Source organism: Netta rufina (assembly GCF_964035555.1).
Source record: "Netta rufina genome assembly, chromosome: 7".
NCBI lineage: Eukaryota > Metazoa > Chordata > Aves > Anseriformes > Anatidae > Netta > Netta rufina.
The window spans coordinates 8,785,771-8,812,618 of record NC_140130.1 but is presented as its reverse complement, the minus strand read 5'-3'; the positions used below and the strand labels follow the sequence as shown (position 1 = coordinate 8,812,618).

General features: G+C 48.2%; 1 long non-coding RNA gene across 1 annotated transcript; it reads right to left on the bottom strand.

Moving 5' to 3' along the window:
* Positions 1–4,598: 4,598 nt before the first annotated feature.
* LOC311211350 lies at positions 4,599–26,822 on the bottom strand. The gene is made up of 6 exons (XR_014618606.1): positions 26,640–26,822; positions 12,753–12,818; positions 12,620–12,666; positions 12,423–12,529; positions 7,348–7,466; positions 4,599–4,810 (listed from the first exon to the last, which is right to left on the bottom strand). It is a non-coding gene; the product is annotated as an uncharacterized lncRNA (long non-coding RNA).
* Positions 26,823–26,848: the final 26 nt, after the last annotated feature.

Below are 26,848 nucleotides of genomic sequence, written 5' to 3'. Positions count from 1 at the left end.
TACAATTAATGTTTACGATTTATTAAAGGAATAGAGGTAAGCAAACAGCGCTGGGTGCGCCAGGAGTCTCTGCTCCACCAAGACGCACACCAGTTACATCAGGAGGCTAGTTTTTATGCTGCTAGGCTAATACATATTCATTACTACTTCTACAAAAGGCAGGGTTATTCTAATTAGTTCCCAGAATCCGAACCCTCCCACTGGTGCATGCGTTATCAGTCTCCGGTGGTCCCTCTGGGGGCCGCTCGTACTGAAGGCTCACAGTCTTCCTCCCAGGCTTTGTCCTTTGGTCGTTCTTCAGCTTCTCCCCTCCCCTTATTTAGTAGTTGCTGGGCCAGACGTCAGAAAGCTGTGTCTCGTGCAATAGTCCGCACAGGCACTGCACAGCAAAAACACAAAGTAACATTGACTTCAGTTACTCACAACAGTTACTCACCTGATACAGAACTGCATGCAATAAAGGCAACAAGTACTACATTAGTTTATTCTAACAGATCCTACTAGCTGTTACCTCAAAAAGATGTGCGTAGCATACCCCTCACTACTTGGAAACGCATCAGTCCATAAACTCTGATCCACCTGTAGAAGCCTGCAACTGTCCGAAGGAAAAACAAACACCCCAAAGAGCAGCCCAAGCAGAATGAGCTCTCTGAGGGGATGCCTGGGACTCACATACCATTTGGCCCCGCCTAGCACCCAAACCCAATCACCTGGGAAAGGGTAGGGGCAAAGCACAAGGAAGTAGGAAGAGAGCAGCAGCAGCTGTGGTGTGTTTGTTTTTTTTTTTTGTGTGTGTATTTGTGTGATTTTTCTTTTTTTTTTTTTTTTTAATCAGTTTTACCTCAACAGCATGCATAGTGCAGACAAGAGAACTAGGGTGTTTCTAGAAGCAAAAATCCCCATGCTCTTGCTGCAGCTTTGAATATTAAAAGACATTATGACCAAGCAAGTAATTGGAACTCTTCCAACTGGAATTAGCTCAAACTTTTATTTACGTATAAAGAAAAAACTAGGAGTAGAACATCTGCTCCATCTTTTCCTCTCTCACCTTGCCAAAGGCAGCTCTGGCTGTGACGTCCCAGATTGCATACTGCGTTTCAGCTTTAACAAATGAAAACCTTTATCCTAACCCTTACCCTTATCCTAACCATTAGCTTACCCTTACCCTTACCCTTACCCTTACCCTACTCCTTACCCCAACCCTTATCCTAAACCTAACCCTTTCCCTAAACCTAAACCTTATCCTCACCCTAAGCCTTACCCTTAGCCTTACCCTTGCCCTAACCCTTACCCTTGCCCTAACCCTTACCCTTACTCTAATCTGAACCCAAACCCTAACCCTAATACTCTCACCCTAACCCTTACCCTAACCCTAACCACAACCCAAACCCCTAACCCCTAACCCCTAACCCTTACCCTAACCCTCTAAACCTATCCCTAACCCTAGCCCTCTAAGCCTAACCCTCTAAGCCTAACCCTAACCCTCTAACCCTAACAATAACCCCCAACCCTCACCCGAAATCCTAACTCTAGCCCTAGCCCTAGCCCCTAACCCTAGTTCCCGAGAACTACATCTCCCGGTATGCTCTGGGCATTCAACATGGCCTCCCGGAAGTCTGGAGTCCCGAGAACTACATCTCCCGGCATGCTCTGGGCACCCAACATGGCCTCCCAGTGCCGGAAAACTACACCTACCAGCATTCCCCGAACAGCCGGCATGGCCAATCACAGGCCGAGTGCTCGAGAACTACATTTACAAGCGCTCACTGCAACCCTCACCGCCCTTACAAAAAAAGCCTCAAGCCCTAACATCAAAAAAACCTCGAAACCCCTACAGGCCTAACCCAAACTATTTACCACACTAAACCCCTGAAGACCTATGCCTAAAACCCCTAACCCAAAATCTTAGGATGCTCAAAACCCAAACCCAACCCAAAACGTTATGATTTAAAGATCAAAGCCGAATTTCCTTAAGTGGTATATTCTTTATTGCAGCGCTGGATGCACGGGGGATCCTTCCGCCTATCGTGCATGTTCGAAGTGACAAGCTATCTCGCATTTATACAGTGAAACAATGAATATTCAATTAGCACCTATACATATTCATTACCTAACCCCGCCTACCCTCGCTTCGTATGCTAATTAGCTTATCAGTCCTTGCGCTTGCGCAAAGCCTTCCAAGAATTGTGGGCCAGGGTCTCCAGGATGTGGGCAGTGGTCTTTGGGAGGAAGGCCGTAGGTCTTCCTCGTAATGCACTTTCTTAATCAGTTGTTTTCCAGGCTGTAAAAACGCTGAGTTGTCTTTTGGTTTAACTGGGGGTCGGCGGATAACAGGATGTCTCAGTTAACAGGACAGAACAGACAGTTGACTCAAGTTATCTCAAGTCTCAGCCTGACTGAGTGTTAACGGATAATGGGGTGTTTTCAAATAACAAAAATGCTTAAACGTAACAGAAGGTCTACGGATAACAAAATGTTGTTTACTTTGTCCTTGCTAACTTTTAATCACAGGTTTTATTCTATCCTAAAGTAAGTTTATACAATATCAAACCACAAGCCACAAACCACAAACCACAAGATCTTAAAACCCTAACCGTAAATAACTGACCAAAAATAAAACCCTAAGACTCTAACCCTAAAAAACGTATCAACACTACAACCCAAAAAACTCTAATACCCTAACACGCTAACCCTGAAACCCTTAAAACCCTAACCCCCAAATCCTTAAAATCCTAACCGTTAAAACTCCAACCCTAAAAACCTTAAAATCCTAAACATAAACCCCGAAACCCCTTACTCTGAAACCCAACCCAAGTGCCCAATCCCTGAAACCTTAAAACCCTGAATCAATCTGTAGCAAATAGCATAGGCTGAGTCGAGGATCTCAGTACAGTAGCATTATTATTCGAGATTACAATGGCGGGTGTCCCACAAGCAGGAGGGTGCCTACTAATTCCATACACAGTTTATACACTTTTTTTTTCTGCCGAGGACCGGGACCCTCCCCTGTTTCCCCATTAACTGTGCTATTCAAGGTTCATAATCTAGCTGGTGCGTCACAGAAAATACACAGCTGCTGGCCTGTTACAAGTCACATTTCTTTTGAGGTTTTTACTCTTTGAGGTGGTAATGTTTCTTACGCCGTGATTTCCACCTAATTGCTGTAAGGATTCTGGTTGTCTGCGTTTTACAAGGTTGTCTGTTATAATAAATAAAAGTCCCAAATAGGATTACAATCAAAGTTTACAATTCACTGAATGAATAGAGGTAAGCAAACAGTGCTGGGTACGCTGGGAGTCTCTGCTCCACCAAGACCAGTTATACACCACCAGTTATACACCAGTTACCTCCCTTAAGGGATATACAGAAGCTCTCTCAGATCCGGCAGTCCTACTTCTCGTGCATGCAGCCGGAGGTCGGTCTAATTCTGGTGCTGTTGGTGGTGGAAGCTGGGGCAACGGTGGTACTGGTGGAGATACCACAGCCACCGGAGGGGGAGCCGCCGGGGGTGGATTGTTAGGATATGGAGGTGGTAGCTTATCCAACGGCTCACGTTTATCTTCTTTTTCTTTTTCATGTTCTTCTTGTTCTTCAAATTTCTTACCTGCTTTTAGTGTAAATATTGAGGCTGGAAAAGGACGTGAAGTCCTCCTGATCCATAATCCTGCATAATCACTTTCTTCCTGGCTAAAAGGTTCCTTTGAATTAACATGGATATTTAAGGCCTGGCAAATCCAGTCTTTGAAGGATCCAAAAACAGGCTAAAAGACATGTAGTCTTAAAGCCTCCTTTGGCCATTCTGTCACACAATACTGGACCATTTTTAATTTACTTTTTCCTTTTCTGGGGTCCCTATCATTCCAATATCTAATCGTTATTCCTAATGGACTTTCTGGTGGTATGTCTGGTAATTTGCTCCCTTTCTTCTGGTCCCTGGTCTTCGATTTTCTCTGACCCATCTAGGAATTTTACTATGGCAATTCCCACAGCCCTTGGTTACCTTAGTAAGAGTGTCTTGCAGGGGGTCGAGGACCTATCACACACCCACAAATCCTATAGGAATTTCTTCGGTCCTTCCATGGCCAAGTCCCTCTCGGTAGATTGGAACCGCGGTTAGAAGACCTCCACAATTGCTTCGGAACTAAGTTCCATCTCAGTCACACTCTTACACACACAGGCAACCGAACCCCACCCAACCGAACGATACACGCTTTAAATGCTTACGACTCCGTCATCTTCGTTCGGATCTTCACACACAGAATTATGGACAAAATATAGTGCTGCGGCTAGCAAGGGAGCTGAAAAAAAAAATCAGAAACTTTGCTTACCTTTATTCAGGTTCAAGATGCCATTAGTTCCGACCTGACTCAAACAGCAGCCACCAAATGGTGGGGGTGCCTCTCCGAGATCAAACCAGAAATCAGGAACCAAAGCCCTCCCGGACGAGCCCCCAGTTGTAATAAATGACTGGGTCCCCAATCGGATTGCAATTGAAATTTACAATTTATTAAATGAATAGAGGTAAGCAAGCAGCGCTGGGTGCACCAGGAGTCTCTGCTCCACCAAGACGCACACAAGTTACATCAGGTGGCTGGTTTTTATGCTGCTAGGCTAATACATATTCATTACTACTTCTACAAAAGGCAGGGTTATTCTAATTAGTTCCCAAAATCCGAACCCTCCCACTGGTGCATGCGTTATCAGTCTCCGGTGGTCCCTCTGGTGGCCGCTCGTACTGAAGGCTCGTAGTCTTCCTCCCAGGCTTTTCTCTTGTCCTTCTCCTTTGTCCATCTTGGCTGGATGTCAGACACTTGCATAGTGTCCCATGCAACAGTTGTAATAGTTAGCAGTTATTCTGAAACCCCTTTGTTCTCTTATCCCCTATTGACCCGAATTGCTGGACCATTCCTTTGCAAGATACAAGCACTATATATATTAACCACTGTGGTTTTCTCAGACGTGTGGTTATACAAGGGTACGTAAGACAGAAGGTCACATTTCATCATATCATGCGGCCCTAGCATTGTTCCATATTGACACGAATCAGATGAACTCATTTCACACTGTTAAGCTGTCTTATCGCTGCAAGCGTATCTCAATACCACCTTCCTTCCCTCTACAGGATGTAACTGCGCAAAAACAACATTTTTATTCCCACAACCTTGATCCCCTTACCCTGAAAGCCTTATTCCCCTTAAACCTAACAACTCTAACCACAACCCTAACCCTTATTATCCACCCCCTAACGCTAATGACACTGACCTTAATCCAAACCCCAAACTGCCCCTAACCCCAGACAACCAACAACGAAACACACACACACAAAGATGGAAACTACAAAAAAGGCAAAACCCTGGATACAGGCCCCAAATCACAAATACGCAACCAAAACGCTACAGAAAAGCCCCAGATGCAGGCCCCAAATGCTACAGCTAGGCCTCAAAAGCTCAAGATGCATCCCAAAGCAAAAATGCAGACCCCAAACGTGACAGAAAAGCCTCCAAACCCAGGCTGCAGAAGTCTACAAGCAGGCCCCAAACTGCCAACAGAAGCAGGCACCAACCACACCCAGATGCAGACCCCAACTGCCCACAAGCAGCTCCTACCCCACCACCCCCTCCCAAGAACTGGACTCCACACAGACACTGGCCCAAGACCCGGGCCCGCCCCCCGCCCCCCCTCACCCCCCCCACCCTCCCCCCCGACACAGGTGTACAAGCAGCTCACAACCCGCCTCTTCAGAGAACGGTCCCAGCCCCCCCCACCCCCCCCAAGACATGGGATGCGGAGGTGTACAACCAACTCCCAACTCCCTCCCCCTCAAAGGGAGGCCCCAAAGACCCCCAAATGGAGGCTCCTAGAGTGAACAAGCACCTCCCAACTCCCCCAGGCACAGGCACCCCACCCCCCCCAAACACAGGCCACAAAGGTGTGTAAACAGCCCAGACCCCCCTTCAAGACCCAGGCCCCTATAGTGTACAAGCAGCTCCCAACCACCCACAGATGCAGGCCCCAACCCCTCTCAAAAGGGAGGCACCTAGAATGCATGAGCAGCTCCCAACCCCCCTAAACATAGGTCCAAAAGTGCACAAGCAGCTCCCAACCCCCTCAAATACAGACCCCAAAAGTGTACAAGTAGCTCCCCCCCAGAGACAGGACCCAAAGGTGTACAACCAGTTCCCAACACCCCTGAGACACAGCCCCTAACCCCCCCCCCCAGACACAGGGCCCCAAATTCTACAAGCAGCTCCCAACCCCTGCAAGGCAGGCCCCCTACCCTATACAAGCAGCTCCCAACCCTCCCCCCCCGCCCCGAGGGAGGCCCCCAAGCCCCCCCAAACACAGGCCCCTACAGTGTACAGGCAGCTCCCAGCCACCCCCAGATGCTGGCCCCAAAGTTGTACAAACAGCTCCCAGCCACCCTGCAGAAACAGATTCCTACATTGTACAAGCAGTTCCCAGCCCCCTAGACACAGGCCCTGACCCCCCCCAGATGCAGGCCCCAAAGGTGTACAAGCAGCTCCCACCCCCCCCCAGATGCAGGCCCCAAGCCCCGCCCCCAAACACAGGCCCCTACAACCAGCACCCAACCCCCTACCCCCGATGCCAGCCCCAAAGGTGTAGAAGCAGCTCCAAACCTCCTCCCTCAACCCAGGCTCCAACAGTGTACAAGCAGCTCCCAACCAACCCTCCCCTTCCCCCTCCCACCCACCCCCAACCCCCCCCCCCCAATGGGTCTCCCGACACAGGCTCCAAAGGAATACAAAGAGCTCCCACCCCTTCCCCAGATGCAGGTCTCAACCCCCCCCCCGCACCCAGAAGCAGGCCCCAAAGGTGTACAGTCAGCTCCCAACCCCCTCAATGCTGGCCCCAAGGGTCTACAAGCAGCTCCCCTCTTGTCCCCAGATACCGGCCCCCAGACACAGACCCCAAAAGCCTAATCACAGGCCCTGAACTCTAGAGGCAGGCTCCAAAACCCAGGACAAAGCCCCAGTGGTTCGAGACAGGGCCCAAATCCCAGACACAGGCCCCAAACGCTAAACATATGCCAAGAAAAGTATTAGTGCTGGTGCCAAATGTTACAGACAGGCCCAAAAGCCCGAGATGCACAAGGCTGAGACGTAACTTGGCTTTCTGAATTACTGGAAAGCAGCTTTCATTCTCAGATAATTGTGTGCAGGCTAGATAGGATGGGGCTTCAGGCACCACTTCACCTGAGGAAACACACTGCCATCAGGCACCGCTGTACCAGACAAGCTTTTTCTGCTAGAACACCCTACTCAGATGCACTGTGGCATTCAAGTGAACTGCTTTCATGCAAATATAACGACTGATGTTACAACCCACCTTGTCTGTGGCACCTGATGAACAGAAGAGTAAGCCACCGCAGCGCTTCAAAACCATCCCTGCACGTGCCGCTCCTTGTCGCTCTCTGGCCTTATCTGTGGGATTATCCTGGGTTGTGCCTGCGTGCATGAAAGGAGGGGTCTGGGGTGCCTGCGAGCACAGTGGGAGGGGTCCTGGGTATCTGTGTGGGACGCTTTGACACTATATAAGATAATGTCACGCAATAATAAATATGCTTACGGCACCGAACGCTGGTCGTTGTGTCCGTTTGTCCCGGGGCTTTCGGTCGGGTTATCCTACATATGGTGACCCTGACGTGATACGAACCCCAATGTGCAACTGGTTGGCGCGAGTTAGGCGCGGCGCGAGTTAGGCATGGTGCGTACGTGCTAGGTACGCGGGTGGCCATGGGGCCTGGAGTCGATGAGGTGGTGAGTACTTTAAAATCCTTGGCCAAGGAAGTAGGAATAACTTTACAAAAGAAGGACATTTGGTCCCTCTTGTTTTGGGCAACACGCCGGAATCTGGTGGGGTCTCCTGTCCATTGCCTGAGACAGGCTACTTTAGAAGCAGTGGGACGGGATTTATGTGACAGCGCTTGCATCGGGAACAAAGAGGTGCAGACTTTATTACCGACCTATGGGTCGGTGCGAGTGGTTTTGGAAAAGGTAGCCAACGAGGCATGCCTGTGGGCTACTGTGCACTGTATGCTTTTGTCCGATGGGGACAGTGAGAATAAGCAGGCTCCTATGGAGCTGCCGATAATAAACAATCTAAAGGAAGGGTCAGGGCAGGAGAAGGAGGAGGCTCGATCGGGGGATGAAAATAATGTGGAGCAGGAGAAAGAAGAGGGTGGGAAACCTTTTGTGGCCCCCCTGCGAGTTCGGTTGGATTGTGAAAGAATAGCAACACCTAGTGCTCCTCCGGCGGAAGGGAGCACAGTACATACTTCATCGGACGGGTCCTTTTGGGGGGTAAATAAGAAGGGCTCCCTTATTCTGTTCCCTGCCAGGGGTCCTGAAGGGGCAGGGGTGGCATCCGGGCAGGCGCCGGCGTTTTCAGGCTCCCTCCGGCCACCGCTGTATGCAGCCCCCCCCGCGTTTGACCCTGGAGGGCGGGAGGGGGGGGAAGCGCGAGTAGAGTCTTTTTCGGAGAAGCCCCTACCATCATCCGTGCGTCGCGTTCCCGTTCTGTCGGGTGCTGCGTCCCGAGAGAGAGAACGAGTGGATAGTGAGAGTTCAACAGATGAGGAGTCTCGGGATCCTAGACAGGCTACCCCAAGGCAGCCAATGCACATCCGCGAGGAGGTGCAAAAGGCAAGAGAAAAATGGACTATTAGTACGAGAGAATGTCTTCTCTCAGGCTGTGAAATAACGCCAAGTCCTGTGCGGATAGGGTGCTATCCTGTTTTTGCGGGGTCTCAAGGACATCAGTGGCAGCCGGTAGATTATAAGATGCTGCTACAGTTAAAAAAGGCTGTACAGGAGGGGGGATTCTCTAGCCCACAGACACAAGTTTTGTTGGATGCGGTGGCCTTGCAAGGGCCCCTGATGTTTGATTGGCGGCAGGTTGCCCGAGCCTGCCTGACGGCAGCGCAGGTACCCATGTTTGAGTCTTTGCTAGAAGAGGAAGGTGAAGTGTTAATGGCGCGTGCATGGGCGAATCCCCAGGATCCTTTACATGGTATGCCTGGGGAAGCGTTGTTGGGACGGGGGAGGTGGAATACTCTACAGGAACAGCTGTTGCTGCCGCAGCCCGTGCTGATTGCCGCTGCTGATTTGGGCCGTAGAGCATTAGAGCGGATGAATGCTGTAGTCAGCCCGACTCCCAGTTATCTCCATATTCGGCAAAAACCTGAGGAACATTTTGGGCACTTTGCAGATAGAGTGCAGACAGCTGTGGTGAGCAGTAATTTACCACTGGAAGCACAAGATGTTGTTTTGAGAGAATGCTTCAGAATGGGAGCTCTACCTGAGTTCAAGGCCGCTCTTGCAGCGCTTCCAGCTTCTGCAAGCGCGGGCGAGCTGATTGCTCGCGGATGTGCGTTTGGCAAGGCTCAGGAGATGCAGCCTCTTGCTGCTGCTCTCAGTGAGCAGATGGTTGGGGTCACATCTGCCCTCCAGGCGTTTGCTCTCCAGATTCATCCTGGAGGTTGTTTTCGCTGCGGACAGTGTGGTCACGTAGCTCGTGATTGTTCCAAGAAAAGGGAACCTGTGATCGAAAACAGCCGTGTCCGTTGTTGGGTGTGTGGGCGGCCTGGCCACCGCGCTCGTGAGTGTTCACAACAAAAAGGGGAGGTAAAAGAGGAAAAGAGGGGGGGGCTGTCGGGAAACGCCAGCGCCAGGACGAAAAGGGACCCACCGTCTCGGCCGCAAGCGTGGGTCCCAACCCCCATCGAGCAGGGGTGGACAAGTCCGCCGTCCAGTCTCAGGCCAGAAAACGATTGCATACCTTTGCATCCCGATGACACCAAGCGTTTTGCTCTAACCATTCCATCGTTGAACAATATGCAGCCAGCAGCCCAGTATGAATGGGTTGTCCTCCCTCAAGCGACTCCTGCTTGTCCTCACCTTGTGCCCTGCAGTGTATGGGGGCTACTGGCAGGAGTATGCTGTGGGCTACCGGACCGCTCCGCTGTTTCCAATGCCATACACTTACAACCTACGGTCTGCTGAGCCAGTACTCAATGGGACACTTTGTGGGTTGTTCCCGCCTGTTACTTGCCAGGGAAGGAAGCTGACTACCATCCGTATCAATGCCACCGTGCAGGCAGGTATCAATCTGACACATGAAATACACTTGTCATTGGACAGCACCACGCATGCGACGGAGGACGGAAAAGAAACCGTTCTGCCGGTGGCACAATTGTGCAGCTCCATTGACGTTTGGGACAATGGGACAATAGCGGATGTGACCGTTCCGCCGTGGACAGTTAAGACCACGGTGTGCAATCAGTCGGTGGCCTGGCTGTGGGTGGGGCCACCGGGTCAAGCTCCTGCACCAGTGGACTTTTTCCCTGGGGATGCTTGGACTGTAAATAACCGTGTGACAGCCCTTTATCAATCGGTCCGCGTCGCGCATGTTTCGAACTCTGTTCATTGGCGTTTACCTAACCCCTATTGGTTGCTCTGTTCTCAGGAACGTGCTTGGAAGGTGATTCCAGCTAACAGGACACTTGGTCTGTGCTCTATGGGTCTGCTATTGTGGCCACATCGCACTGCTCGCAGCCCTCGAGCAACCCGAGGAGTCTGTAAAATTCCAGTGTTGTTAAAAATGAGAGATAAAAGGTCAGTTCAGTACACACAGCAAGCAAGGAGCAATTAAGAGGAAAATTTAATGATAGGGTTAATTAGAGATTTTGCAAAAATGCAGAATGTGAGTCAAGTGACCGCTTGTTTACCTATACCTAAATCTGCAGGCGATTCTATACCCTGGGGTATAATCACATCACCGATACCCCAGATTGAGAAAAACAAAACAATCCAATGTGAATCGGAAACAGTCATAGAGACAGAAAGGCTGGAAGGGTTTTATAGAAAGTGTCAGATTCGCCTTTATTCTGGGTGTCAAAAGGAAAGAAATTACATATTTACGGACCTAGACAACGAGGATGGACGACTAGGAATGTGTGAGTATGATGCACCACGCACACGACAAAAGGAAAAGGTTATATGGAAGTGTAAAGAAGGTAATGAGATAGGAAGATTAGAGGGTTGGGAGTCAGCATGGGCATTAAGTATACTGCAGAAATACCAATATGGAGGGAATACTCCTTGGTGTTTGCAGTGGGTAGGAAGGACGAATAATGACCAGAGTTTACTATATGAGACGGCTCAGAGAGAAACTAGTGGTCGGGAGAGGGTAAAGGCAGTCCCGTGGTGGAATTGTACACAAATATTCAATAGTGACACTGCTTTAGAAACAATATCTCTGCTCCTGGTAAAGATAGCCTTAGCCACCGGATGTGCATGCAGAGGTCTACAAGTTAACATGAGTATAACCAATCGGAATATAGCCAGCCAGACTGGTAGGGAAAAGACCTTAGTGAATTGTAAATCTTCGACTATACGAAGCATGGGACATTTTGTGTGGGCCGCCAGTGATGGAACTTGGACAACTCATTTAAGTTTGGATGGCCCAGTAAAAGAAATAACGTTAGGATTGCCCACCCTTTGCCCGCTTTGGAAAAAATCTCCTCTCATAGAGAGAAGGACAAAAAGAGAAGTAAGTGAAGAAGACGATGAGTGGCAGGAACCGTCCACTGGGATAAAGATAGGATGGGTGGTAGAATTGTTGTTTGCCCCGATAGCCTCCTACCACAACAGGGAGCTGATATACAATTTGATGGGGCAAGTACATAGACTGGCCAACATAACCAAAAGGGGGTTTAAGGAATTAAATATACAGTTACAAGCCACAACTAGAATGACCCTGCAGAATAGATTGGCCCTGGATATGCTTCTGTTAAAGGAACATGGCATCTGTGGATACCTTAAAGATAAGGTTGACCATTGTTGTATACACATTCCGAATGTAACTGCCGATGTAGAACGTGACATATCCCAAATAGCCCAGGTAGAAGACAAAATAAAAGAAGAGCAGCGTGACGCAGAACAGAATTGGCTGGGGGCAACTCTCGAGGGGTTAGGCTTTCAGCTAGAAGGATGGTTTAAATCGCTCTTACAAACAATATTGCTACTGGTAATAGTATTCATTGTTGTAGGGCTAGTATATGCATGTATTAAAGCAAAAATAGATAGAAACAGTATAATGAATCGCAGCATGCTGACCATTCTCACCAAAAATCATGAAGGGTTCCCATTGCCACCGCTTGCTCCTGGGACGGATATTCGTCCCTAAGTAATTATGACTAAATCACGCTTAGTGTAACGGGTTAAAGGGGGTACATTACTGCATAAAGAGGGGGGAGGTGTGGGATTATTCTGGGTTGTGCCTGCGTGCACGAAAGGAGGGGACTGGGGTGCCTGCGAGCACAGTGGGAGGGGTCCTGGGTTCCTGGGTGGGACGCTTTGACACTATATAAGATAATGTCACGCAGTAATAAATTGGCTTACGGCACAGAACGCTGGTCATTGTGTCCGTTTGTCCCAGGGCTTTCGGTCGGGTTATCCTACATTATCTCATATCCTTAGTCACTTCTGTGGAGAGCCTGCCACGGCACCTGCAAAGCGAGACGGACACCTTTCATAGTCACCTTGTGCTACTTGGTCATTCTGCTCCAACCCAGCTCATGACCAGCCCCTTTTCTTACACAGCTCTTCAGAGTGCAGTTTGCTCCTTGGAGCCTGTGCGAGACACCTGTGAAAGAAAAAGAAATGCATAGGCCGATGCAGCATCCAAAGACACAGCACAAGTAGGTAAGTTACTCTCATCTGCTCCCTTACCTCTGCTGCTTACCAGCCCCCGAGGCAGATGCTTCAATCTACCCTCTTCAAACAGCTACAACACCTCTAAAAGACAAAGAGGGGATGCTTAGAGTAACAGTGAGACCTACAACACAACAACTGCTACATCTGTTCCTCACTCACCTTGCCAGAGGCAGCTCTGCATGTGACGTCCCAGGTTGTACACTGTGTTACCTAACCCTTACCGTAACCCTTACCCTAACCCTTCTCACCCTTACCATTACCCAAATCCTTACCTTTACTTTTTCCTTACCCTTACTCTTTCCTTTAACTATAACCTTACCCTTACCCTTACCCTTACACTTCCCGTTACCCTAACACATACCCTAACACTTTCCCTTACCCTTACACTTACCCTTACCATAAGCCGTACAATAACACTTATATGTACACTTACGCTTACACTTACCCTAGCCATTACTCGTACAATTACCCTAACCCTAACCCTTAACCTTACCCTTACCCATACTCTTACCCTTACCCTTACACTTACCCTAAACATTACCCTTACCCTTAACCTAACCCTAAACCTTACCCTTATCCTAACACTTACCCTTACCCTAACCCTTACCCTTTCTGCTACACTTACCCTTAGTCTAAATCTAACCTTACACTTACTCTTAACCTTACCCTTACCCTTAACCTTAACCTTAACCTAATACTTACCCTTACGCTTCCCTCACCCTAACCCTAAAATTAACCCTAACCATTACCCTAACACTTACCCTTAACCTAACCCTAACCCTAACCCTAACCCTTACTCTAACCCTTACCGTGACCCGTACCCTTACACTCACCCTTACCCTTACACTTACCCTAACCCTTCCTCTTACCCTTTCCCTTACCCTTACCATAACCTGTACCCTAACACTTTCTCGTACCCTTACCCTTAACCTTATGCTAACCCTAACCCTTACCCTTACCATTACCACAATACATACCCTAATGCTCATCCTTACCCTTACACTTGCCCTTACCCTTGCAAACAGCTGCAACGAGCTGTGTGTGCTCCGGTGTGCTGACTCCACCTCAGTCGCTACCTGCTCTACCACAGCTCTAAAGGGCTGTGGTATGGTCCTGCCTGGTGACAAAGAAGGCACCATGTAAGAAGCGGAGGTTCTGTCCTGGTCTCTTGCCACCGGATACTATTCCGTCCAAGTGAGAGCGTGGCTCGTCTTCCCAAGGAGCACGGGACATCTCCTGACAGTTTTCTAGCCATTGCTCAGGGCTGGAGACCCACACCAGGCCTTAGAGTGCCCCCCGGACCTTTCCAAACCAGCACGGTTGCCTCCGTATCTTGCCGGGTGACAGCTTGAACCACGCAGTGCCACTCAGCGGCTGCTGCCTCGGTCCCGTGCTCTGGCACACCGGCCCATCAGAAAAGTTGCCTTTCCAGCCCCTGGCCAGGTTAGGACAGCAACCTTCCTCTTCTTGGTCTGTGCTCCACCAGTGACCAAGAGTAGGAATGTCAGGGCACGTCTCTGCTGTCCTCCTTTGTCTGCCCTTTCATCAGGGAGCGTGATGGCGTTTCAAGGCATCACCAAGTGGTCGGGCAAGATGCCAATGGCCTTGACAACACTGCAAGGAAGGCTAAGTTTCTGCAAGTACAAGGACGTGGGGTCATGACCAGAGTCACTTACACACCGGAAGCCTTGTCCCCAGTATGCCAGATACCAGCGTGTGGATGACTCACACCGAGGTTCACCTGAGGTTTCTTACAATGCCTCAGCACTTTCTGGTGACTCACAGGTAAGCGCAAAGCGGTCTGCTGATGCCACCTTGCAATTAAAGGGCACTGCATGTGCCTCTCTGTCCCTTAGCAAGAGAAAACAAGCCAGAGCCTCTGGGTCAGTGACCGGAAAAACAACCCACCAGGGAATGGTGCCTAGTTGACTGTGGCATGGCAAGACAGTGCTGAAGCCAGCAGATTCTCCTGGTTACGGCTCACTTTCGGGCATGACTCAGCAGCCTCCTTCATCACTCTCCAGGGCCCCGTGCAGCTCTGGCCTCTCCTCAGCTGTGGAATCAGTACGGCTAGTTGGGTAAGGCGCGTGCTGCGCCCTTCCCCAAGAAAACACTCTGACCTTCCGTGGCTGAAGGCAACAGCTGAACTGCCCTTTGCATGGCACCAAAGTGCATGCATCACTGAGGCTGGAGGGGAGCAGAGACTTCCACGGGGAGGCCTGACCCACTGCAGCAACTGGCCTCAGGGTCCCTCACCCTGCACACACACAAGGGTTTCTATCCACATTGCAGGGGACCTTGTCTGACCGCTGCCTTCCGACCACCCCAGTGCATCTGAGCCTCCTCCAGGCTCTGTCCTGCACTGGGGCAGTCCTCCTGAAGAGGCTTGCCTGTGCTCTGAGCTCCTCCATAGCCTGCGGGCACCGCTGTTGCTCAGGCTCGGCCTCCGCCTGTCAAATGGAAACGCTCGAGACGTCCCTTCATCAGTGCTCCACGGGAAAAGTCCTAAGTGGTGGCCATGATCCCCAGCAAGGGGAGGATGTGTGCAACCCCTGCTCGTGGCCTGAGCCTTCTTCACGTCTTCGCCAGCACCTGCAATGAGCCCTCAAACGGAGAATTGGTCTGAGGCAGAAACAGATCTGCCGTCAAGCAACTCTCTTCCGCCTTACGTGGCACAACAAGACAGCCAAACATTTCAGGGGAAGGAGGAATGTCTTTCATCTGCCAGCAGAGCTTTGAAAGCCCAAATTACCCTTTCTGCCTGGGCTTCACGTTCATGCCATTTCAGCTGCCTCGAGGCTCTGGGCTGCAGTATAAGAAGGTGCCAGCTCCCAGCTGCTCTATCCTCTGCTTGGGCCTTGCTCTCCTCTCTGAAATCGGTACGTCTCAGTTCACTTCCCTTTGCCTCTTGTCTCCTCACTGCTCAGAGTGGATTTTGTGGAGAGGGCTGCACTCGTTTTTCCTCCCCCGTCCTCCACAAATGGCCCGGAACTGACAACCACGCCTGACTTCTCTTCTGGGAGGGAACGTGGGAAGGCGTAGCTTCTTTCACCTGAAACGGGGCTTGGGTGGCCTTCTTTGTCAGCTGTAGCTCTTTTCAAGGCTCCGGGGCTATTGCCGACACTCTCTAAACAATGACCGGGCTTCTTCCTCCACCATCCGTGGGGAAGCAGTGCCCTTGTTTCATTTTTAGCATGATGAGGAGTTTCCAAAGTAGACCTAGACCAAACCCCTGCCCCACTCCCTCTCCCCCCACCGGCACCCCAGACGTATGGCGGTACGGCGGCTAATGTCCTCAGGAGCCCCATTGTCTTTTACTCAGAGCTGTCCCCCGCTGAAAGAAGTGGGAGAGAGGAGTTTACCTGACAAGACCAGGGCGCTTGGGAGGGGGAGGAAACCTATTTGTCAGAGCAAACAAACTGAGGTCCAGATGCTGGAAGAATAAAGGAAGAATTGCCTTCTGCTGGGAACAGCGGCTGATGAGCAAGACCTTCACAGCGGGGTGGCGAGAGGGGGCCTCTTGGTCTGCGGTAGAAAATCTTGCCCTGTCTGAGGCACTAGCAGCGAGGCTAAACTCAACCGATGAGAAAGAATTTGCATCCAGGTCCTCCTACCTCCTCGGGAGCTGGTGAACTGAGGACTCGCATTTTCCTGGCAAATTTTCCAGTGCAGCCTTCAAGGCGGAGCAGAACCCTTGTTGTAGGTTGTGAAGGAAACAGCCTTGCAGGCTGGAGATGTACCCTTGGAAATGGAGCAAGCGGAGGCTGGAGAGGGCCTCCACTGGGCATGTTGGGGAGAGGTGAGACAGGCTGGACAGGAGCTTGAGTTGCACAGGGGGAGCCTCCCCTTCTGTGATCACCCATAAACTACCAACAGCTACACACCGCATGCCCACCCAAATACCCACAAACACCCCCTCTGGTGCCACGGCAGGGCCTTCAACAACTGGGTCGTGCTACCACAGTGTCTTGTGCTGCACAACTACTGCATTGTGCTGCACTGTGCTGTTCTGCCCAAACACAGTGTGGCGCCATGGCGGACCCTCTTGCCAGACATAGCTTGCCGGAACGAGGCCCCTCGCCAAGGTCCTTCTCACCGCTGAGCTCCCAGCTTACGAGAGGTGCTCAGCTGGGAGCTGGGGGAGACTGAAATGCTGCGACAGCTCACGCCTTCTGCTCCCTCCCACCTCCGTCTTGCAGGGTCAGCTCCCTCCTCTGCCAGACATGTCGTGCTACAGCCCGTGCCTGCCAGCCGCCTGCGGCCCAGCTCCTCTTGCAAACAGCTGCAACGAACCGTGTGTCCTCTGGTGTGCTGACTCCAGCGTTGCGATTCAGCCCTCTCCAGTCCTGGTGATGTGACGGGCCCAATCCTCAGCTCCTTCCCTCAGAGCACAGCCGTGGGATCCACAGCATCGGCTGCCGTGGGGAGCTCGCTCGGCGCTGGCAGCGTGCCCATCAGTGCCGGGGGCTCCCTGGGCCTGGGGGGCTTTGGGTGGTCAGGGCTGGGCCGTGGGCTCTGCGGTCCTCTAGGACGGGGCAATCTCTTCTGCTAAAGCGCGTCCATCACCTGCCATCACCCCTTAGTCCAACCTACGCATTCATTCAGCATCAGCTTGAGCTGGTGTTCAATACACAGTCCACAGAGTTTGGAGTTTCTCAGATTTGTATACACAACTTCTCTGAGCAATCTGTTGCAGTGTCTGACCAGTCTCACAGTAAGAAAGTGTTTTCTTGTATCGACATTGAATTTCATGTGTCTAAATCACTTGCCGTTGATTAAGGAGGTATTGGGGAGGCATTGGGGAGGCAAGGACAATCCCCAGACATGGACTGTATATCTCGAAACAAGACACTGAAACTCATGATAAGGAAGCGGCAGACGGACAGAGAAACAAACGTAAGGACTATAAATCTCAAAACTGGACATTGGAATTCATTATAAAGATACAACAAACGGAAGAATTGGCAACAACCAGCTCTCGCAATTAAGAAACATGCCAATTCAGCAGATTCTTGACCAAAGGTGAAAAGTACACTGTGAGGAAGACTCGGGGTCTTCCTCCCAGAGACCCCTGCCCACGTCCCAAAGACCCCTGCCCACAATTCTTGGAAGGCTCTACGCAGGCGCAAGGTGCCAAAAGGCTAATTAGCATGAGAAGCGAGGGAAGGCGGGGATAGGTAATGCATATGTATAGGTGCTTGTAGAATATTGATAGATTGATTGTATAAATTCAAGACTGCTTTTTGCTTTGGGTATGCACGATAGGTGGAGAGATCCCCCGTGCATCCAGCGCTGCAATAAAGAATATACCACTTAAAGGAATTTCGGCTTCGATCTTTGAATCAATCTGGCACCCCAGATGGGACGACCTCTCTGCCGGACCGCAGGACCCGCTGGGGACAGGACTCCCTAGGGTACCCCCGGGATTTCCCGGAGGGACTCCTCGACTCACCGGATCACTGCGGAGGCAGACAAGGACCCCATCATTGTAAGTGAGTATATTCTTTATTCTGGTTTGGTTTTCTGGTAGACCGGTCATCTGGGACTGTCCAGTAAGTCGGAAGGTGACTTCTGCAGGACAGTATTTGGTATATACTTTGTGGTTAGTACCACAAGTATATCTGGGGACCTTGGGGTCCATCTGTATCTGGAACTGTCTGTAAGTCAGAAGGTGATCTTCTGCGAGGCAGTGTTTGGTATATACTTTGTGGTAAGCACCATAAGTATATTTGGGGACCTTAAGGAAAGAGCTCGCTTTAAGGTCCATCTGGAATTGTGTTGTCTATTTCGGTTTTCTGACTCATGGAGTATGGTATTTAACTCTGGTTATTGTTACTGCGATTTTGGCTATTTTCCTGGTGGTAATAGTAGGTTCGTGGCATTGTTATAAGAAAGATATCGTTACGGTGTTACACAGCTCGGTTTTCTGACTTATCGCATGTGGAATTTGACTCTGACTATTGTTATTGTGATTTTGGCAATATTCCTGGTAATAGTAATAGTTTTGTGACATCGCTACTGAAAGATATTGCGTGCCCGTATTTTTGTGAGTGATACGTTTTGTGATACGCTTTTGCAAGTAACGTGTGTATTCTGGAAGTGTAAACTGGAAAATGGGGGGGCAAACAAGCAGTGAAATTTTAAAGAAAAGTGTGTTAGGATGTGTTTTAAGTCACTGGAAGGATATTGGAGGATCTGCCGGTGGAAGTGTGAACAGGAAAACATTGATAAAATATTGTAATCAGTGGTGGCCGCTTTATAAGCTGGAATGTGGAGAAAAGTGGCCCCTAAATGGAACTTTAAACTATAATATTTTGCTACAGTTAATGTTGTTTTTTGAGAAGCAGAACAGGATGAAATGTTGTATACTGATGTTTCGGCATCTTGGTGGGAAAAGGTACGGAATTAAGTTGGCCCCTGACTGAGCCTTTGATGATGGCATTAGAGAAGTACAGGCTGGAGAAAGATAAAGGAAGTGTTAAAAGGGTTGTTGAAAGTGTTAAAGGTGTTTGAAGTTGAATGAGCAGGGAAAGAGGATGTAGGAATGATAATAGTTCTGCCTCTGCCAGAGGCAGAGATCTTAAAATCATGGGTGTTAGCCCTTTGGGGCAAAGGGACCATGATGAGTCCGAGAGAGTTCTCACAGAAACAGAAAAGCAGTTAACTCTTAAAACAACCTGAGTTCATGTGCGAGCTCAGATTGCCGATGGGACCGCTCAGGGAACTGTGGACAATTGCATTCCCCTGACCGACCCCCACTAAGACCCAAATCATCCTGAAAATTATGAACGGTTAAGTAAATACTAAAACCTGGATGAATTGGGAATTGAGAATATGCTTCCAACAAGGTCTAAAAGAAACCCCTATGGAATTTTTGGACCAACTCTGAAATGTAATGAAAATAAATAAATAAATAAATAAAACAAAACGGTTTGGACCTGGCTTCGGAGGACAAATTGACTAGCCTTTTCCTAGGGTAATCGACCCCTGATTTCAACAGGAATAACGGGGACCTGGGGAATCTACCCTAGCGGATCCTCCACTGGTTATAATGAAGCTAGCGGAGGAATGGAAGTGAAATTTTTTATTGATATGGGGCAACGTATTCAGTTCTAAATCAAGCATTAATGCCTTCACAGAATTATTATGTTAGGGTAAAAGGTGTGTTGTGGTTTTACCCGGCCGGCAGCTAAACACCACGCAGCTGTTCGCTCACCCTCCCCCTCCCTCTCTGGGACGGGGGAGAGAAATGGAAACTGAAGCCCGTGAGTTGAGATAAAGACAGTTTAATAAGACAAAATAATAATAATAATAATAATAATAATAATAATAATAATAATAATAATACAATGATGATAATAGTACCACTACTAATAATGTGTACAAACAAGTGATGCACAATGCAATTGCTCACCACCTGCTGACCGATGCCCAGCCTAACCCCGAGCAGTCCGGCCCCCTCCCCCTGGCTAGCCACCCCTATGTATTGTTTAGCCTGACATCAGATGGTATTAGCCTGACATCAGATGGTATGGAATACCCCTTTGACTAGTTTGGGTCACCTGTCCTGGGTCTGTCCCCTCCCAGCTCTTACTGCACCCCAGCCTGCCTGTTGGCAGGACAGAGCAAGAAGCTGAGATGTCCTTGGCTTGGTATAAGCACTGCTCTGCAACAATTAAAACATCAGGGTGTTATCAGCACTCTTCTCATCCTAAGCCAAAACATAGCATTCTACCAGCTACTAGGAAGAAAATTAACTCTGTTCTAACTGAAACCAGGACAAGGTGTAACCGAAAAGGCTTATTTTTGTGAACCTTTGAAGTACAAGTTAGGGAAACAATGGGGCATACACAGATTTTTATATATGCCTAGCTCCTCATGGGCACTCTTAGGTAGAGATTTATTAGAGCAAGTAGGAGCAGAAATTGTCTTTGAAAAAGGGAAAATGGAATTAAGAATAGGAGAAGAACAACTAACAAATGTGTTAAGCTTGGCACTAATACAAACTGACCCTAAAAGTGAAATACCTTTAGAGATCACAGATCAAGTATGTCCAGGAGTTTGGGCTACTGAAACCCCTGAAAGAGCTAAAAATGTGACCTTAATAATTATTAAATTAAAGCCAGGACAGAAACCCGTTAAGGTTAAGTAATATCCTTTGAGGATAGAAGATAGGAAAGGAATTAAAGAGATAATTAATAATTTTTTACAGTATGGATTATTGATTGAATGCGAATCAGAATACAATACACCCATATTGCCAATTAAAAAGGCAGATGAAAAAGCTATAGGCTAGTTCAGGATTTGAGGGCCATAAATAAAATCACTGAGGATATACATCCAGTAGTGGCAAACCCTTATACTTTGCTGACTAAATTAAAGAATAGTCAAGTCTGGTTTACCGTGCTGGATTTAAAAGACGCCTTCTTCTGCCTAGGCTTAGCCACAGAAAGCCAAAACCTATTCGCCTTTGAATGGGAAAATCCCGATTCAGGCAGAAAGACGCAGCTTACGTAGACATTACTACCTCAAGGATTCAAGAATAGCCCCACTATTTTTGGAAACCAATTAGCAAGGAAACTCGAAACATGGATGCCTCCGGACACTGAAGGTGCTTTGTTACAATATGTACATGATCTCTTAATAGCTACTGAGACTAAAGGGAGTTGTATTCAATGGACTATAAGTCGTCTTAATTTTCTGGGTTTAAATGGATATCAAGTCTCTTGACAGAAAGTCCAGCTGGCTCAACAAAGTGTGACCTATCTGGGATTTGAAATTTCGGAAGGACAAGGAGAACTAGGAACTGAACATAAGGAAGTCATTTGCCGGACTCCAGAACCTCAAATGGTAAAGGAGCTACAAACCTTTTTAGGAATGACAGGTTGGTGTCGCCTTTGGATTTATAATTATGGACTATTGGTAAAGCCTCTATGTGAATTGATAAAGATTAACCAGTCAAAGTTAGTCTGGACTGGAGAAGCACAAAAAGTCTTTAAACAACTTAAACAAGAATTGATGATTTTGAAATATCAAGCAATATTGGTAGAACAGGACGACGTGGAAATTGTGATAACTAATATTGTGAATCTAGCCTCTTTTCTTAGTGATGCTCCGGCACAACCTGTGATTCACGATTGTTTAGAAACTATAGAGACTGTGTATTCCAGCCGACCAGACCTTAAGGAGGAGCCTATGGAAGATGCGGAAGAAACTTGGTTCACGGATGGGAGCAGTTTTGTTACGCAAAGACAACGTAAAGCTGGATATGCTATAACAACTACTCAGCAGGTAATCGAGTCTAAGCCTTTACCCCCTGGAACATCAGCTCAAAAGGCGGAGATAGTTGCTCTCACGAGAGCATTGGAACTGGCAGCTGGAAAAAGGGTAAATATTTGGACAGATTCTAAATATGCATTCGGCGTGGTACATGCTCATGGAGCAATTTGGAAAGAACATGGATTGCTGACCGCTCAGTGAAAACACATAAAGTATGCTGAAGAAATTTTAAAATTGTTAGAGGCTGTAAAACAACCAGAAAAGGTAGCTATCATGCATTGTCAGGGACACCAAAAGGGGAACACCGATTTTGAAATTGGAAATCGATTGGCAGAGGCTAAGCAGGCAGCTGAAATAACTGAGGTGAAGGCATTGTCTTTGATACCAGATGGTAAAATCCAAACTATATCCAAATTATACAAAAGAAGACTTAAAATTAATTGAAGATTTGAAAGGTAAAATGAAACCAGATGGATGAGTATATTTAAAAGATAACCACATAGTAATACCCTCTAGTTTGACATGGCCCATAGTTCTTACAGAACACAATAAAACGCACTGGGGAGCTGGCATACTGCATAAGAGCCTGAGTCAGACATTAGTGGGACGATATGATAAAACAAGTAACTCAACAATGTAGCATTTGCTTACACAATAACCCCAATACCAAGAATAGAATAAGATTTGGAATAATCGGTAAAGGAAATTATTCGGGGCAACAGTGGCAAATTGATTTTTCAGAACTCCCTAGAAAAGGGGGGTATCATTATTTACTGGTTCTGACTGACACGTTTTCAGGAAGGCCTGAAGCTTTTCCCTGTCGAACAAACAAAGCAAGAGAAGTGGTTAAAGTCTTGTTAAATGAAATAATACCATGCTTTGGGATTCTAGTAGCAATGTCTTCTGATAGAGTTTCACATTTTTGTGCACAAGTGGTAGAACAGATAAGTAAGATTCTAAAGATAGATTGGCAACTGCATACTCCTTATAGACCACAGGCAAGTGGACAGGTAGAAAAAATGAACCATTTAATTAAACAATAAATAGCTAAAATTGGATAAGAAGCTAATTTGTCATGGCCTCAATCCCTCCCTTTAGCATTACTTGGAATTAGAGTTAAACCTAGAATAAAAGGGAATTTGAGTGCCTTCAAAATCTTATATGGAAGGCCATAGCAATTTCTATTTAGTGGAGAGGACCTAACGCAGTTAGGATCAGAATATTTATATGCTTATATAACTGAACTTCAGAAACAATTAAATAAAGTACATAAATTTGTTTTAGGGACCAGGGCTAGAGGGTTGGATCAACCAATCCACCCCTTTAAGCTCGGGAATTATATATATATATATAAAGACTTTTTCAGGACAACCCCTACAGGAAAAATGGAAGGAAAGTGGATGGGACCATACCAAGTATTACTGACAACACACACCGCCATTAAGATTAAGAAGCAAGCAGCTTGGATCCACAATTCAAGGGTGAAGAAGGTCCCGGCGAGGATATAGACCACCACTCCAATTGGACCAACAAAATTACGGTTTTCCAGATCCTAATGATTGCAGGGGTGCGGTTCTCGGATTCGGGGTGGGCAACTTGGGATGAGAACTTACACCTGACCTTAATACAAACAATTTCTCAAGTAACTAATAAGACGAACTGTTGGGTATGCACCCATCTGCCACAGCATGGGAATAAGGGTGTATCGTTAATCGGGATTCCCTTGCCTGCAAACTTATCTTGGACTAATTTGTGGGAAAACACATCTTGGGGTCGAAAATATTAAGAAGTTTTGGAACTAGAAGTGAGTAGCTTCATGCCATTAGAATCCTATTATGTATGTGTACAAAGGTGTAACCCGCCTAAGGGTATGGGAAAACAGGATTGTATAAACACAGGTACTACTTATGTGGGGAATCAGACATCTTGTAATTGAAAAATTGATATTAGTACAACTAGCAGTTGGGCAAATTCAACCAGCTGGCCAGTACCAGAAGGAAAAGGGTGGTATTGGCTATGCAATGATACAGCCTGTAAGGTCTTGCCTGAGAATTGGAAGGGAACTTGCACTCTTAGAGCGGTAGTCCCCAATATGACAGTACATGATGTAGTGCCTCGAGGTTACTTGAGAAATCATATGCGGAGAATCAGACGAAAAATTAACAATCCATTGATAGAGAGACACACCGCTTTTCATAGTTTTGTGTGATGGTTTATCCCATGGTTAGGAGTGAGTGAATTGGAAAAGGCAATAGTTAATATTTCTGCAATTATAGAGAAGTTAGAAAACAAAATTCTGGATGCTATAAAGGCTCAACAAGAAGAGATATCTAGTTTATCACAGGTAGTATTACAAAAGCGGATGACCCTAGACTTGTTACTGGCCACTCAAGGGGGAGTCTGTACAGTAATAAACACAAGTTGTTGTATGTATGTAGATCAGAGTGGAAGGATCTCTACCGACCTGGAAGAAATATGGAAGCAGACAAGGATCCTACATGAGATCAGTAAAGATGATCTTTCATGGAGTTTTAGTGAAATATGGAATAAGTTAACCTCCTGGTTGCCCAATTTTCAATGGTTGAAACAAGTGTTCATTGCTCTAATCGCATTAGTAGTGTTAGGAATATTTGTGTGTATGTTGTTTAGATGCCTGCTTTGTTGTGTTACTGTAAATAATGAAAGTATCTGATGCAAAAGAATTTGCATGGGAAAAGAAAAGGGGGGATTGATTAAGGAGGTATTGGGGAGGCATTGGGGAGGCAAGGACAATCCCCAGACATGGACTGTATATCTCGAAACAAGACACTGAAACTCATGATAAGGAAGCGGCAGACGGACAGAGAAACAAACGTAAGGACTATAAATCTCAAAACTGGACATTGGAATTCATTATAAAGATACAACAAACGGAAGAATTGGCAACAACCAGCTCTCGCAATTAAGAAACATGCCAATTCAGCAGATTCTTGACCAAAGGTGAAAAGTACACTGTGAGGAAGACTCGGGGTCTTCCTCCCAGAGACCCCTGCCCACGTCCCAAAGACCCCTGCCCACAATTCTTGGAAGGCTCTACGCAGGCGCAAGGTGCCAAAAGGCTAATTAGCATGAGAAGCGAGGGAAGGCGGGGATAGGTAATGCATATGTATAGGTGCTTGTAGAATATTGATAGATTGATTGTATAAATTCAAGACTGCTTTTTGCTTTGGGTATGCACGATAGGTGGAGAGATCCCCCGTGCATCCAGCGCTGCAATAAAGAATATACCACTTAAAGGAATTTCGGCTTCGATCTTTGAATCACCGTGGTGATCAACACTTGTGCCTGAACAGTCTGCAGCAGAGTGAAGGTTCACACTGTACGGGATGTTTTCCTCTACTAAGGAAAGCCTAGGGTGACAGAACCGCTAACATCTGGCAGCTCTCATGAGAGCAGCTGATGGGGCTTGGGCAGTGCCAGGAACAACAGTGACCAACCCCCACACTTATAAAAGGAAGCCCTAGGGAGAGCGCCGACCAGGGAGGACAATTTATGATGTAGTGTGCGTGAAAGGGCACAGGGTGGACACCTCTTAGAAAGACGGCTATTGTACTGGCAGAGTGGGACACTCAACACATGTTTAACCCAAGAACAGGGGACTGCTCAGTGGTGATTTGCTTTGCTCAAGGGCTCTCCTCCAACCTGAGCCTTAGGGCAGAATGTGCAGGACTCATCCAAGAGTAAAGCTCCAGCTGGGGGTCTGCACCATCTACACCAGTGCTGGCTGATGCCTCCACCCAGATGGAGCTGCTGAAGGGAAAGACTGCAGTGCACACCTCAGAGTGGAGATAATGCCTAGATCTTTCTCCTGTGGCAAGGATAGGAAGTAGACCTGCCTGAAAAAATGTGCCCAGGGGGAGGACCTCCTGGATGGCTCAGCTGCAGGAGGCAGTGAGAAGGCTGTGTCACGTCAGGGAGACTGCTACAATTGCAGTGGCAATTGTAGCAGAGCAGTGCTTACACCAAGCCAAGGGCTTTTCAGCTTCTCGCTCTGTCCTGCCAGCAGGCAGGCTAGGGGTGCAGTACGAGCTGGGAGGGGACAGACCCAGGACAGCTGACCCAAACTGGCCAAAGGGGTATTCCATACCATCTGGGGTCATGCTGAACAATATATAGGGGTGGCTAGCTGGGGTGGCGGGGCTGGCTGCTCGGGGTTAGGCTGGGCATCAGTCAGCAGGTGGTGATAGATTGCATTGTGCATCACTTGTTTTGTACACATTATTATCATTATTATTGTTATCCTGTCTCAATAAACTGTCTTTATCTCAACTCACAGGCTTCACTTTCCCGTTTCTGTTCCCCATCCCAGAGAAGGAGGGGGGAGGGTGAGCGAACGGCTGTGTGTTTAGCTGCCGACTGGGTTAAACACCAACAATCCTTTATCTTGTTCCCTGTCTCATCCCAGGCCCTTTTCTACCGATCTGCCTTCCGACTAGTCGCCTCCAGCACATCCTAGTTCGTGGGACTGCTCTTCCGCAGAGGTAGAGCTTTGTGTTTCCTTTAACTGAACCCCACGAGTTTTCTCTCAGGCTGGTGAGGTTCCTCTGCCTTCTCAGACGCTCCCACCGATTTTGCGTCACTTACGGCTGTGCTGAGGCTGCAGGCAGCCCCCAAGCTGCAGAAGGACCTTCACCAGGCTGGTGAAGAAGATTTCCCCTTCGTAAATCCACGCAAGCGACTCCTGCTGCCTATCAGACGAGTCCCGGAGGCCGCTGCGGGAGACCAGCACAGCCCCGCGCCGCGGACGAGCCCAGCCGCTACCGCCCGGCCGCCGCTGTTTCTCCCGCTTGGTG